This window comes from Ambystoma mexicanum, chromosome 2q, assembly GCF_040938575.1.
Source record: "Ambystoma mexicanum isolate Mex_15411 chromosome 2q, UKY_AmexF1_1, whole genome shotgun sequence".
Taxonomy (NCBI): Eukaryota; Metazoa; Chordata; class Amphibia; order Caudata; family Ambystomatidae; genus Ambystoma; species Ambystoma mexicanum.
This window is the reverse complement of record NC_090924.1, coordinates 791,814,407-791,830,732: the sequence shown is the minus strand read 5'-3', so window position 1 is coordinate 791,830,732 and position 16,326 is coordinate 791,814,407. Positions and strand designations below refer to the sequence as shown.

Genomic DNA, 16,326 nt, shown 5'->3' with positions numbered 1-16,326 from the left:
CCTTCCCCGTCCGAGGACTCTGACCGGCGGCGGGTGGCTTGTCCCAACAAGCATTCCACTCCAGTGGAATAGGATTAATTTCGGCAGGAGATGATGGCGATTTCTCAGTTACAGGGCTCCGTTCCGTCCGCGCCGTCGAAAGACGCCTGCCGTGACCGTGCTAGAGACACCACTCGCACGCCTTCGGGCTCGAGCGGTCGTTGGGATCAACGGGCACCTTCGAGGTCCCGGTCGGACAAGGATGGTCGCTCTAGACATGCCCGTTCCAGGTCCCGGTCCACGACGCCCTCGAGACCGTCGGAGCCTATGAGGTCTTCAAAGAAGACTTTGGCACCGAGGTCGTTAAGGGACTCTCTCGAGGCTCTGCCTCCGAGGAAGCCGTCGAGGCCATCAGCGCCCAGAATGCCGAAGGACACCCTCGGGGCTCTGCCCTCGAGGACTGTGTCGAAGCCATTGGCGCCACGCTCAACGCTTATACCATGGACGCCTTTCGAGGCTGTTTTGTCGGAGGTACCCCGTGGCACGGTGGAACCCCCTAGAAAGGCTCTGACCAAGGCTAAAAATGTCTTTGTCCCTTTTTCTGTGCCCTACTTCCAGATTATATTTCTGAGGTGGGTGAAGGGTCTGAGGGAAGGTATGGTTCCTGATGAAGTACCTGATGGGATTTTGTCTGGTCATAGCCAGATTGAAGTCCTGCTTCAGTCGTTGCATGACGCCAGTGGTCTGGACACCTCTCCGGAGGTGGAGTTCTGTAGGCCTGAGCCTGGCACCCATGCCGAGTCCTTGTACCGGCGCCTTATGTTGAGGGTCACGGAATACTTGAGGTGGTCTGCGCCACCAGTGGATTTTCTGCAGGATGACCTGACTGATATCCTCGACCAAAGTCCACCAACTTACCCGGTACTGACATTCCATATGGCCTTGCAGAGAAGGGTGGCAGCAGCTTGGACTGCTCCGGAGAGTGTCCCGGCAGTGAGCAAGTCTTTGCCTCGAAAATACCACCCATCCAGTAGCGACCCCTGCTACTTGACCACGCACCCCACTCCGGAGAGTTTGGTGGTGCAGGCGGCTACGGCCCCAGCAAAGCAGGCGTCGTACCCTACCATCCCTCCTGATAGGGACGACAGGCATTTTGATGGCTGGGCGAAGAAAGTGTTTTCTTCAGGGGGTATGGCTTTACAGGCAGCCAACTCTGTGTGTGCCTTGCCACGTTTCACGCACACTCTGTGGAACTGTATTTCATTAGCGAGTGAACATATTCCCGAAGGGTAGGAACGGGATGGTTTTCTTGCTATTGTGCAGGATGGCAAGGATGCTGTGTGAGTCTGTTCAGTCGGGTCTGCACATGGCAGATTGTGTCAGCCGGTCCATGGTGGTGAGCACTGTAATACGCAGGTTTGCGTGGTTGCGGAAGTCGGGGTTTGCTCCGGATGTGCAAGCCCGGCTCCTCAACATGCCCTTTGATGTTGAACATCTTTTCGAGGGGATTGGGTCCTCTGACGTATTCCATATCTATGACATATCTATGACAGTAATCACCACAGCTGTGCTGCTTCAGAAAATCTTTCTGCGTCGAGGACGTCGATAAGCCGCCCTCGAGGACCTCCTCAGACAGCCAACGTCACTGGATGTTATAAGTAGGACGCACAACGCCCGTAGCCTCAGTTCTGTTTTTTTGCAAATGTGTTCGCTTGAGAGATCTCGGCGCGCCTCGTCTCTTTGGAGTTTGTTCTTTCGGTTCTTCGAACCTGTTCGTTTGTAACAAGTTTCCGAGATGTCTTCCTCTTCTTCCACCCCGCGTCTGGGCTTCAAGAAATGCGGGGACTGCGGGTCCAAGATGTCGGTGACGGACTCGCACAACGCCTGCCTCTGGTGCCTCGGGAGGCCCACGACACGGATGATTGTGTCGACTGCCAGTCGCTTAAGTCCAAAGCCTTGCGGGAACGCAAGAAGAAACTGTCAGTCGGTAAGGTGTCCAAACCCCGGAAGTCGAGGTCCACTGGGCTTTCGACAGACGATTCGAGGGGCAACTCTCCGCATCGTCGTCGTAAGTCTAGGGGGGTCTCGGTCACGGAGTGGGTCCCGCCACTCCTCTGCGTCTTCGAGACACTCCCGGAAGCGCCGTCATCGGTCGCCTTCCCCGTCCTCATCCGAGGACTCCGCCCGTCGGCGGGTCACTTATCCCACCAAGCATGCGACTCCGGAGGAATGGGCATCCTTCGGTAAGAAAATGCTGGTGATTCTTGAATCGCAGGGCACCGGTCCGTCCACGCCTCCGTGTGGGATCGGGCGTGACCGTACTAGAGACACCGTTCGTACACCTTCAGGCTCGGGTGGTCGGCACGATTCGCAGGAAAGGTCCCGCTCGGACAGGGGGAATTGTTCTAGTCATGCCTGTTCCAGGTCCCGGTCCTCGACGCGCTCGAGACCGTGTGCACCTGTGATGTCTTCAAAGAAGACGTCGACGCCTGTGGCGGCGAGGTCGTCGAGGGAATCTCTCGAGGCTCCACCTCCGAGGAAGTCGTCGACGACATCAGCGCCCAGGCTGTCGAAGGACACGCTCGGGGCTCTGCCCTCAAGGCCTTTGTCACGCCGTCGATGCTGTCGGCGCCGCGTTCGGCGTCCATGCTGATTCACTCAACGCCCTTGCCGCCTTTCGAGGCTGTTTTGACGGGGGTACCCCGGGGTACGGTGGAACCCCCTAGAAAGGCTCTGGCCAAGGCCAAGCATGGCTCTGTTCCCCATTCTGTGCCCACTTTCCACAATCTTGATTACATTTCGGAGGTGAATGAGGGCTCTGATGATGGCATGGTTCCTGATAAGGTGCCAGATGAGATTCTCTCGGGACATAATCAGATTGAGGACTTGCGTCAGTCAGTGCACGACGCCAGTGGTCTGGACACCTCTCCGGAGGTGGAGTTTTGTAGGCCTGAGCCTGGAACCCATGCCGAATCCTCGTACCAGAGCCTTATGTCAAGGGTCACCAAGTGCTTGGGGTGGTCTGCTCCCCCAGGGGATTTTCTTCAGGATGACCTCACGGATATCCTCGACCAAGGTCCACCAACTGACCCGGTACTGCCATTCCATATGGCTCTACAGAGGAGGGTGGCGGCGGCTTGGACTGCTCCGGAGAGTCTCCCGGCAGTGGGCAAGTCTGTGCCGCGAAAATACCGCCCAGCCAGTAGCGACCCCTGCTACTTGACCAAGCACCCACTCTGGAGAGTTTGGTGGTGCAGGCGGTTACGGCCCCAGCAAAGCAGGTGTCGTATCCCGTATCCTACCATCCCTCCTGATAGGGACGACAAGCGTTTTGATTGTTGGACGAAGAATGTGTTTTCTTCGGGGGGTATGGCTCTTCAGGCGGCCAACTCCGTATGTGCCTTGTCACGTTTCACGCACACTCTGTGGAACTGTGTTTCTTAGCGGCTGAACATATTCCCGAAAGGGACGAACGGGATGGTTTTCTTGCTATGGTCCAGGATGGCAAGGATGCCATGTGTGAGGCCGTTCATTCGGGTTTGGATATGGCAGATTGCGTCAGCCGGTCCATGGCGGCGAGCACCGTAATACGCAGGTTTGCGTGGTTGCGGAAGTCGGGGTTTGCTCCTGATGTGCAGTCCCGGCTCCTCAACATGCCCTTTGACGGTGAACACCTTTTTGGCAGCAAGGCTGACGAGAGCCTTGAGAGGTTGCAGACCTCAAAAGCTGCAGCAAAGTCGTTGGGCGCTGCAGTTCGCCAACCTCTGCCTTTTCGTCCTAGGGGACAGCAGTGGAGGGGTGGTTCCTTTCGCTATTACTCGTCCTTCAGTAAAGCGAGAGGAGCTGGCAGTCAAAGAGGCCAACGCAGGGGTACCAGAGGTGGACGACAGGGTACCCGTGGTGCCAAGGCCGCTCGGGCAGTTGTCTCTTTGCCCTCAGGTAATGCCGCAGCCGCTCCCTCTCAGTCATGAGGCCATGTCCCATGGTTCGCCGGTTGGGGGAAGGCTGGCGCAGCATCTTGTAGAGTGGCAAGCCATTACTTCAGATGTGTGGGTTCTGGAGATCATAACCCGCGGCTACTGTCTTCCCTTTCGGCACAGGCCTCGCGACAATCCACCGGGGAACCTCTCTTTGCAGAGTCGGATCCGCTCCTTGCGCAGGAAATTCAAGCCCTGCTGGAGAAAGGCGCCATAGAACTGGTGCCTGTAGCGGAGAGGAACAAGGGATGGTATTCCCCTTATTTTTTGATTTCGAAGAAAGACGGGGGATTGAGACCCATCATGGACTTGCGCGGTTTGAACAAACTCCTCAGGAAGGACAAGTTCAAGATGGTTACTCTCTCTCAAGTCCTCCAGGCCCTTCAGCTTCAGGACTGGTTGGTGTCACTCGACCTCAAGGATGCTTACTTCCATGTGCCGATCCATCCCAAGCACAAGAAGTACCTGAGGTTCGCGGTTGGCGACTCGCACTTTCAGTTTCGGGTCCTGCCGTTCGGATTGACCTCCGCCCCGAAGGTTTTCACCAAGCTCATGGTGGTGGTGGCAGCGCATCTCAGGCAAGGGGGGATTCACCTCTACCCCTACCTAGACGATTGATCAGGGGGAGCTCTCCCGAGTAAGTCCTGGATCATCTGTCCGTCACCTGCCTCTCCCTTCACAGGCTGGGCTTCTCCCTCAATTTACAGAAGTCCCATTTGACGCCAACACAGCGGCTCCAGTACATCGGAGCAGTGCTCGACACTTCCCTGGGGAAGTGTTTTCCTCCCCAGGTGAGGGCTCTTCACATTCAGCAGATGGTGCACAAGTTTCAGCATGCCCAGACGCTCCCAGCGTTCGAGTTCTTGAGGTTGCTCGGCCTCATGGCATCCTGCATTCTTCTGGTGCCAGAGGCTCGCCTGCGGATGAGATCTTTGCAGTGGGCACTGAAGACGCAATGGTCGCAGTCCTGCGGCAGGATGTCGGACCCGGTTCAGGTGCCGCCCTCGGTCGCCCGGGACCTTCTGTGGTGGGCCGTCGAAGGCAACTTGATGAAGGGGGCTCCGTTTTGGCTTCCCTGGCCGGAGGTGACGATCGTGACGGATGCATCCTTCACGGGATGGGGAGCTCATGCCAACGGGCTGACAGTCAGCGGTCGTTGGTCTCCGTCGGAGTCCAGACTCCATATCAATCTGTTGGAGCTGAGGGCCGTCAGGCTAGCCCTGAAGGCTTTTCTGCCGACTGTGCGAGGAAAGAGTGTCCTGATCCTGACTGACAACACAGTGGCCATGCACTACCTCAACAAAAAGGGGGGGCAGGGTCACTTCTTCTGTACAGGGAGGCGATGCAGCTCGAGTTCTGGGCCATCCAGCAGGAAGTTTCGATCTCGGCAGTTCATCTGGCCGGAGACGAAAACGTGACGGCGGACGCTCTGAGCAGGCTGAGCGCGATCTCTCACGAGTGGGAGTTGGCTCAGGAGATTCTCCTGGAGATCTTCGCCCTTTGGGGGACCCCTCCAGTGGATCTCTTCGCCTCCAGTGTCAACCGGAAGTGCGAAAGGTTTTGCTCGCGGTAATTTCCTCCAAAAGGAGCCTTAGGAGACGTGTTTGTGGTGGAGTGGTCATTCCCGCTGCCGTACGCGTTTCCTCCAGTCCCCGTCATCCCGCAAGTGCTGCGGAGGTTACGGAAGTTCGGTTCCCGGATGATCCTCATTGCTCCGGCGTGGGCTCGGAGGACGTGGTACCCGGACCTTCTCGACTTGTCCATCTGCCCTCCACGTCGTCTTCCCTACCGAGACGATCTGCTCTCACGGGAGGGGGGGGGGGTCAGGTTCTCCATCCAGAGGTCAGATCCCTCAACCTTCACGCTTGGCTTCTGAAAGGTTGAGGTATAAGGATTGGGACCTCCCTGAAGACGTGATGGAGGTGTTGCTTTCGGCCCGAAGGCCAGCAACAAAGTCTCTGTACCGTTGCCGTAAGTTCTGCGACTGGTGCAGAGTTCAGAATGTGGATCCTTTTGCATGTGGCATCCCCATGGTTCTGTCCTTTTTACTTTCTTTGGCCCACAGGGGCTTGCAAGTGGGTACCATTAAAGGTTACCTGGCGGCGCTGTCCATCTTTAAGCGCTCGTCTGAAGAGTGTTCTTACTTTAAAATCCCTTTAATTTCACAGTTTCTGAAAGGGCTCACTAATGTGTTCCCTCCGTCACCTTTCCTGGTGCCCGGTTGGGATTTAAACCTTGTTCTTAAGTTTCTTATTATGCTCCCTTTGAGCCTTTACATTCTTGCCCTTTGAGGCTGTTAACTCAGAAAACTGTGTTTTTAGTTGCGGTTACTTCCGCTCGCAGAGTGAGTGAGTTACAGGCACTTTCAGTTAAGCCACCCTTCACTGTATTTCACAAGGACAGGGTTGTCCTTAGAGTTCGTCCTTCTTTTCTTCCGAAGGTAGTGACGGAATTTCATTTGGCCCAGAAGGTTGTTCTTCCGGCATTCTATCCACCTGTGCATCCTGGTAAGGAAGAGGAGAGGCTCCATAGGCTTGATCCTAGGAGAGCTTTAAGCTTTTATGTTTCACGCATGTCCCGGGTCAGAGTGGACGATCAACTCTTTATTGGTTACGCTGGAAAGTGTTTGGGGCAAGCTGTGACGAAACAGACTTTGTCTCGCTGGATTATTTTGGCCATCTCGGAGTGTTACCGCTTGGCGGGTAAGGACCCACCGGCTGGCTTGCGGGCCCATTCTACCAGGGGTATGGCTGCATCTACTGCCCTGCAGAGGGGTGTTCCTATTCGCAACATCTGTGATGCAGCCACCTGGGCTTCAGTACATACATTTGTACGTCACTATTCCCTCGATTCCATCCGAGGACAGGATCTGGCCTTTGGCAAGGCGGTCCTTTGCTCTGCTATTTGATTGACTATTCTAAATTTTGATTCTAAATTCTTTCCCTCCTCCTTGCTCTGGTACTGCTTTGGGAGTCTGTCATAGATATGGAATACGTCGGAGGACCCAATCCCCTCGAAGAACAAGTTACTTTCTTACCTGGTAACGTTCTTTCGATGGGATGGTCCGACGACGTATTCCATATCGCTCCCGCCCTGCCTTCCCCGCTGCAGAATTTCTTTTGCGATTGCAGCTTACGTTCCGCAAGGCTTTGTGTCTGACTGGCAGTTGACTAATGTCACACGTTCTGGGGGAAAAAACTACAACTGAGGCTACGGACGTCGTGCGTCCTACTTATCACATCGGATGACGTCGGACATCGGAGGAGGTCCTCGACGACGGCGCATCGACGTCATCGACGCAGGACGCAGACGCAGAAAAAAGTTTCCGAAGCAGCACAGCTGTGGTGATTACATGTCATAGATATGGAATACGTCGTCGGACCATCCCATCGAAAGAACATTACCAGGTAAGAAAGTAACTTGTTCTACTCTCGTATCTTCAATTACATCTTCATTCTTAAGTATTCTTATATCGTTTCAGTGCCTCACTGTATCTTCTGCATATGATATCAATTTGCACCTGTCAGATCTTCTTCACAACTCCTCGATATTCAGTGGTACCTGCAAATCTCCTGCTGCCACCTCAGTACAATGGTACATTTGATACGGTTGTCAGAGTACATATTGTCTCTCATATACTCGATGCAGTATTGGGATAATACCTGGTGTCATGCACAGTGTCATCTTGTTATTCATCCAGTATGACGCAGGCGAGGGGGCAGAGTCAGTGATGTACCCATTTGCTCCTCTACAGGTGTGTGGAACCTGCCACAGCCAGAGGGCCCTCGGGTGAAAGACCCAGTAACCGACATGGTATGAACTTCAGGACGAGTCCTGGTATGACGCAAATTGTCCTTTGTGACAGTGCCCCTGATGCAAGCCCTCAAAGAGACTGAAGTCCCCTCTGACCAATCTCATGTGCGGACACAGAAGGCATCAGTAAGAGCATCCACAAGGACCTCCGGTAGACCGCCGTATTGCAGCGGCTAGCCGTGTCAGACCTGGAACATACCCTACCAATGAAGGCCACTCCTGGCAAGAAGTCCTCTCGTTGTGGTGCCAAGGAAAAAGAGACCTACCTTCCTAGAAGCCACACATTTCCTGAGTCATGGGGTTGTCCGAAGGACTTGCCTTGAAGGTCTCCCCTCAGAACTTCAGCCAGTGGCTGAGCGAGTTCTGAGAAAATGTAAAATAGTGCAGTGGTGTCCCAGTGGTGAAGAGGCTCCAAATACTCCTAACAAAGGTCATGGTGAGGGTCTGCCGCTGAGAATTACATGAGAATCCCTGCATACACTATGAAACCTAGCTTACCCAAATTAAACCGGAAACGAACCGAGGTGAACGAGGCATGCAATTTTTTGAATGGGAAATTATTTTGTATATGCTCTGGCCCAGGGCACGCTCGACAGGGAGCTACCATAAGCGGCCAGGAGCGTCTTCGAAGTTTGTTTTTTTCACTTGTGGCCTCCCTTCAGAGCTCTCCAAAATGTTTCTCTCCGTTTGTGTCTCTCTGCCCTCATCCAAGGTCTGTGATGTCTCCAACTTCCCTCTCTTTGAGCCCCAGTTTAAAGCGTGCAGCTACTCGTGGCCTTTTTTCAGTGCAATAATGTTGCAGGATACTTGATGTTAAACTACTCCTTAAAATACGTTTTCTCGGAGCGGGTGGTCTACCTGCAGAAATATCCTAACTTTTAACTTTGCACTGTCCAATTGTTCTTAATGATTCAAAAAATTATCTCTTCACGTTTTTAACCGAGACCTTCTGTAGAGCCTTGCCTTCTGCATATCTATAGACACCATGCATGTTTTTGAGACTAAAGAAACAACCAAGCGGTATCCGAACACACAGGAGGGCTGGAAATATTGGTGAAGGCGAACATGACCACTTGCACGGCTAATGCCAAAGAAGTCTACACATTGCAGCAAGAAGTGTGTAACGGGAGAACAGAGTGGAGGAGGCAGAAGGCCGTGCACGCAGAAACAACGTTCACATTGTCGGACTGCCGGAGGGAGTCGAAAATCCGGACCCGACAAACTACATAGAAAAAAAGTTTCCTCAGGAGAATTGGCGCAGCAGAACTCACCCAAGGGTTCACTGTCGAAAGAACACACAGGGTCCAGACCAGGAAGCCATTACCAGGGGCCCCTCTGCGGCCAATCATTGCCAACATACTGAATTATAAAGATAGGGAGAAGATCCTGGAACACTTCAGTAAAGGAGGGACTACAAGCAGAGCGTCCGCGAAAATCACGGCGTATCCGGATTACACCTTCCTGATACAGAGGCAAGGAGACGCAAGTGCTGCACTGGAGTAGGCAGCGCTAAGAGATGCGCTATCACCCTTGATAGTTAGGGTACTGGTAGGACTGTACCCTCCTTCAGAGACCCTAGTACCTGTGCAAACCGAGAAGGGTCCAGATGTGGGGTAGCCTGAGATCCAGGGATGGAGCTGGGCAACAGTTGGGGAGGGGGGGTGTTGGGGTGAGGGGGCCTAAGTATATACACAAAAGATGCAAGAGAGGGAAGGGAGTGGAGCGGTGGGAGCTGGGCAACAGTTGGGACGGTTGGGGGGGTGCAGAGTTTGGGAAAGGGGGAGGTGGGAAGTTGGGGTGTTTAAAGGGAAGGAGAGGAAGGGAGTTTGGGGAGTAGTACAGTGGTGAGCCTACATTCACAGGCCACAGAGTAAAATGAGGAGGGTGGAGGCTGAGACGGGGGAGTAGGAAATGGTTAGGATGGGGGACCTGAAAATAGCGACTTGGAATGTGAGGGGGCTAAACAGCTACATTAAACGGAACAAGGTCATGATGTACCTGAAAAGACAGAAAATAGACCTTGCACTGCTACAGGAAACTCATCTGACCAGGGAAAAACAGGAGGTGGTGACAAGAAAATGGAAGGGGACAAGTCTTGGTGGCAACATACTCGGTGTATGCCAGGGGAGTCATAACGTGTATAGTGCGAAACGTCCCATTTAAGATGTTACAGGCCACTGTAGATAAAGATGGGAGAATGGTGCTGATAAGGGGATGGTGGAAAACAAAGAAGTGAGCATTATCCATGTTTATTCCCCCAACCAAGACACTGCAGTCTATTTTAAGAGCCTATATACCAAGATGGGCCCATACATGGACGGGACAGTCCTATGGGGTGGGGACTTTAACTTCACCTTGGACCCGAGGCTAGACAGGTTGGATGGGAAGGTTGGAAGGCCTGCCGCAGCAGCGAAGGCCCTGGGTGCCGTGGTACGAGATTGTCGGCTGGTGGATGTGTGGAGAATGCACCACCCGCAGGATAAGGAATACTCACACTATTCTGCCCCACAGAATCTATACACCAGGCTAGATTATATATTTATCATGCCGGACCTAACAAAAGAAGTAACTCGTGCAGAATATAAGGCGATGGTACTCTCGGTCCATGCACCACTGATGGTAACATGGCAGTACTTACCTCCTAGGGCAAGAGTCCCGACATGGGGATTCAGAGCCGAGGCATTAAAAGACAGTGTTCAGAGAAGACCTGAGAAGGGGAAATAAAGGGAGTATTTTAAACATAATAGCCGGCAGAGTATTTTGAACATAAAAAACGGCAGTGTAGAATCGGCCGGGACGCTGTGGGAGGCATTTAAGGTAGTAGCGAGGGGGGCGGCAATATCAAAATCGAAAGGGCTACAAGGTGGCATAACACTGGAATTACACAACGCTGAGAGGAGGTTAGAAACAATAATGCGGGAGGGTACGGTATCCCCTGAGGAGGCCGAGACCATATACCAATTACAGGAAGAATGCAGGAACTACTGGGAGAGGCTATGTAACTTAAAGTATAAAAAATATGTGGAGGGACAGCATGCAGAAGGAGATGAGTTGGGCCGGTTACTAGCCTGGTTATATAAAAGTGAAACCCCCCCAGACAAACCATCAGGGCAATGCGAGGGGTGGATGGGGAGACACGGGATACCCAGGAAGGAGTAAACAATTATTTTTTTTAATATTATAAGACACTATATGCGGATAATACGGGAGAAGAAAGAAATAGACATGCAGGGGGCATTAACAGAGATTGCTCTCCCTAAACTTGAGGCAGCGGAAAGAGAGAACCTAGCGGTCCCACTAACACTGGACGAGCTAGAACAAGTGGTCAAGTTACTGCCTACTAATTAGGCCCCGGGGGCAGACAGACTCCCGAGTAAGTTTTATAAAGCGTATAGGACGGAATAACTCCTCCCGCTGCTTGTAATGTTAAATGAAGCATTCAGCACGAGCACATTGCTCGAGTTCCTACGGGAAGCAATCATTATTCCGCTCCTTAAGCCCAACAAACCGGGCATGGAATGTGTGTCCTATAGGCCTCTCTCGATGCTCAATCAAGACAGTAAAACACTCAAATTGGTTGAGACCAGTTATAAATAAACTCATACACTCGGACCAAACAGGATATGTCCCACGCAGGAGCATATCTGACAACCTAAGAAGACTTCATCATGTTATAGAGCAGGCACGGGGTAGTTCCCAAGATGCAGCAATAATCTCACTAGACGCAGTGAAGGCCTTTGACTAGGTCAAATGGCCTTGGCTGCTGGCGGTTTTGAAGGAATACAGTATTAGACCCGTATATATAAAGTTTGTTTATTATTTGTAATGTGCCGGAATACCCTAGGGTAACAAGGCGCAGCAGATACAGGAATTTGCGAAACTTAGTTGCAGACAATAAAATATATACATGGCATATGCACAACAATGATAAAAGAAAAGCAAGGAGTATATACATATATACAGTTAACATTTGTGTGTACGGTATGTCCAAGTGACAAGAGGGAGAAGCAGATCATGGCTCAGTATGTTTAGACAACGGCTGCCTTCAGCCAAGACATCTTCTTGGAACGGAAATTTTGGTAGGGTAAGTCCATTCTAAGAGTGGGTGGTAGGGAGTTCCACAGTTTAGCCGCTTTCACTGGGAAACTGTTACCTCCTATGGTAGAGTGTTTGTAGTTAGGGACGGAGAGGCAGTCTCTGTATGCTGTCCTTGTCGGTCTCAAGGATGTCGGTCTTTGAAATCAGTCGATCAGGTAGATAGGGGCCGCGTTATTGAGGGACTTGTGGGTGAGTGAAGAAGTTTTTAGGGAGATTTTGTCTGTGGTAGGGGTCCAGTTGTTCTGTTGACTGTGTGCTGTGATGTGGTCTCTTCTGGAGATGCCCAGGGCCGCTCTGAGTGCATTATTCTGGAGGATTTGTAATTTGTTGGTGGTGGCTTTGGAGGACCCAAGATAGAGCGCGTTACAGTAGTCTAAGCGGGATAGTATGAGGGCTCTGGCCAGGGTCAGGCAGCTGGTATCGGATAGAAAGGGTTTGGCTACACGGATCAATTTACACGTATAAGCCGTGGAGGAGGCTAGTGAGTTCACCTGTCTGTTAAAGGAGAAGTTGGAATCCAGGTAGAAGCCCAAAGTTTTGACTTTGTGTCCTACTCTGATAATGTTGCCATCATCATGAAGGACGAGTAGGCTGGGCTTAATTTCTTTAGGCTGGCAGTGGTACCCAAGGTGATGAGTTCAGTTTTGTCATCATTCAGGCATAGTTCATGAGTGGCCATCCATGCCTGGATGATGATGTAAACCCTATTCACCAAGGCCAAATCCTTTGCATAATCTCCAGAAAGCGGAAGGAGGATCTGGGTATCATCTGCATAGTTAGTGTAGGTGATACCGAGATGATCCAGATAATCGAAAAGGGGCTTGGTAAATATGTTATACAGTGTAGGGGAGACATAAGAACCCTGTGGTACGCCACAGGTGATGGGTATGGGGTCTGCAGCATCTGTAGGCGAAAAAACCCTCATGGTTCTGCCATCGAGGAAAGATCTAATCCATGTAATGGCCTCGGGGGAGAAGTGGGCGGCCGTGTGTAGGTGAGTGCATCGGACCGAGTGGTCGACCAGGTCAAATGCTGCAGAGAGGTCGAGGAGGAGGAGTAAGGCTGCTTGGCCATTGTCTCTGAGCAGATCAATCTGTGTTTTAAGGTTGATAAGAGCTGTCTCAGTCCCATGTTGGGGTCGGAAGCCTGATTGTCTGGCTCCTAACATGTGGTTTTCTTCCAAGTGCTTCTGTATTTGAACATAGGCGACCATGTCCAGGATTTTTAGGAGGAATGGTACAGTTGTTATGGGTCTGTAATTAGTAGGGGTAGCTGGGTCCAATTGCTATACGACAAACCATTGGCTTGTGTCAGAACGGGAGCAACCATATCAGAAAAGTGGCAACTGAGTAAAGACACCAGACAGGAATGTTCGTGGTCTCTGATGCTTTTCATCCTGGCGCTGGAACCTCTGGCGGCGTACTTGAGGCAGCAATACGGAGGAGTAGGAATCAGCACCAAGGGTGGGCAACATTTGAGATCAATGTACGTAGATGACATGTCGCTGTACCTTGGGTACCCCAAGGAGAACTTACAGTATATCTTGGAGTCCATGGATCGGTATGCAAGGCTGTCAGGCATAACAGTTAACCCAAATAAATCCTGCATATTCCCCGTAGGTAGATACATAGGAATGCCGGTTCTACAGATAAAGTGGGAAACGGATGTTAGGGAGAATTCTCTGTTTAGGCTGAATTTCCTAACCTAGTGAGTCCCCCAGCAGCTTTGCTGGATTTTTGGGGTTTATTTTTTTCTCCTGCCAAGAGTGAGACTCTTTTTACCCTCACTCTTGGACATGATTTGTGTGTGTTCCTTTGACTCTAGATGTGTCTAATGGACTATGGGGTCTTCTACTCCATAGGGCTTCATGTGTTTTTGTGATGTGTGTTACACAGCACCCTCAGTGCAGTAACACGGGTGTCATAGTGACCCCCCAGTATAGACTCCATACCCTGGGACTGACTACTGTCTCCCAGGGCATGTAAAGTCACCATTGACTTTACTAGTCTTGAATTCTGAACAGAACCAGTACAAACCATCATATTGTGGACGCACCGGCTGGGGCTATTTGATTGCCCCGGGGTCTGTTAGTCGAGGGGGCACGTCTCCATCCCCCCTGATCGAGTTTTGGCTGGTGGATACTACTTTTTATATTCAACCGCAAATATTTCTCTATGGGATTTTCCCATTGTTCGAGGTTACTATCTTTATTTATTTAATCACGATGGCCTCGAACATACCGCCGGTTTATTTATTATTAATTCTCCGGTTGGTATTTTTTGCCAAAACTCGGTTCTAAAATGGCGTTTGTGTTCTCTTCTGTGACTCCAACCCAAGTCGAGCCCTTTGTTCCACTTTTTTTGGCGGGCTTCTCCACAGAAGCCCTCCAAAGTGGTGTCACTCTGTCTGGGGTACTTAGGATGGGTGGAAGGGGATTTAGGCACCCTGGACTGAGTTGCCTAGGCAACTCAAGTCGCACTCCGTCCTGATTGGCTCAAGTGGTGAGCCGGCCGGCTCACCACTTAGCATGTTTGAGTGACAGCTAGGCTGAGTGAATGGGGGTTTTCTGCATAAAAGCAGGGCTTTGGGGACTGGAACTTCAGAAGTCGCCACAGGACCTAAGAATCCGACGAGGGAGAAGCTGAGCCGACCTACCACGACGACACCACCGGTGGAGCCCTGCTGGACCGTCTCACCACTTTTCCCAACGACAGAGGAGATCTCCCGCCGGAGAGTCTTCTTCCTTTGACTGGTGGGGATAACCAGTTTCACTGTCTTTTCGCCTTCCCGACGCATCTCGTGACCGCCTTGCCTGTGCCAAGCACCCCGGCAACCGGAATACCACGTTTTACCACGAACGCAAAATAAAGGGTAATACCTTTAACCGGAAAACTCTGCGGCTGGTTTCTTCCCTGGCAGTGCAACGACCTTCATCTTTCCTCCAAGTCGAGATCTTTTCTTCCCCTGGACGAGGCCGAGACTTGCACCTGCTGCCAGGAACAACTGCCACCGCTGGAGGATCCTTCCCACTTAATGTACCGTGTTCCGCCTGGCTTCCCTTGCCAACGACTGTACGGGGTAGATTTAGCCCCCGGCTTTCGAACCTGGGTTAGCCTGGGACACCCTGGCTAAACTTTTCTGAGCCGCTCTAAACTTTTTTCGAACTCTCTGCAAGACTTTCAAAGCCTAGTGTAACTGTGTGATCTTGGGCGCATTTGTGCTCTGCTCTCTCTAAGAGTGGGCCCAGCCTATGGACTTTGGCTCACAAGTGACTTTTGCTCTTCTGCCTTGCTAAAAGTGTTCCTAAATCTTAGAGTGGTGTATCTTCACATATTCTGTCTTTTTCCCTCCCTTCTTCATGAACTTATTGGAGTGCCATCTATAGTTAAGCGCTCACCTCTGTCTGGAAATAAGTGGTGTTAACTAAGACTTGTCTGATAAGGAATAAGGGTTGTATATATTATAATAGTAACTGTGTTTAGAGTGTTTTACAATAAGAGTGCTGGAGTGTTTCAAACAGTGTGTTTTTAAATAAATAATTATATACTTTGATACCAAAGCTCTGGTCAGTGTTTGCTTGCGCTATTGTTTCTGAGTGCCTATTGTGTATACTTTGCATACTGCCTAACTCTTCTTGAGGGAAGTCTGACTGCTCAGCCACAGCTACCAGGTAAATCTGGTTGGTACAGACTGCTACCAGTGGGTTTACTGCTAACACCTGTAGTCCTAAATCTTTTGCAGTGTTCCCAAAGGGAACTGCACAGGTTTCTGCCTAACAACGGAGGCGTTCAAATATTTGGGAATAGATGTATATCATAGTCCTGAAGTTGAGCACAAGCATAATACTGGGAAGGCAGTGTCTAGATTTGAAAATAGCATGACATTTTCGCCAAGCTACCTTTGACTATGATGGGTAGAGTGGCATTGTTAAAGATGGTAGTACTGCCCAGGTTATTACACCACTTTGCGAACATACCATATAGGATAACCAAACGATTCTTCACCAAACTACAGAACATTTGCAGGGGATTTATATGGCACAACTCCAGGAATAGAATAGCGTTGTGGAAGCTACAAACCCGGATGAACTGGGAGGCATACGATTGCCCAACTTTGAAGTATATTACTTGGCTAGACCACTCCAATATGTCGCAAGGTGGCTATCAGAAGACCCCATGCCGGAGTCTAGACTGCTGCAGGCCGAATGCACCCCTTATTTCCTGAAGGAATGGATGCGGTTGCCTAAATTGCAGCGGGAGGGAGGATGTAGATTGCCAGACCTATGGGGGAAGATATGGCATAGAGCCTGCCAGTTAATTGGAAACTCGTCCCTGTGTTCCCCACAGATACCACTGTGGCGCTGGAGGGAGTGGACAAACAAATGAGGAGGAGTATCAGAAGACAGTGGGAACCGATGGGCGTAGTGACCATGGGGGATGTGTGGCAGGATGGGATGGTG

General features: G+C 51.3%; 1 protein-coding gene across 1 annotated transcript in view; it reads left to right on the top strand.

The window, feature by feature from the left end:
• PITRM1 (pitrilysin metallopeptidase 1) overlaps positions 1-16,326 on the top strand; it is a 1,609,076-nt gene that overhangs the window by 1,364,719 nt on the left and 228,031 nt on the right. The window lies entirely within an intron of this gene.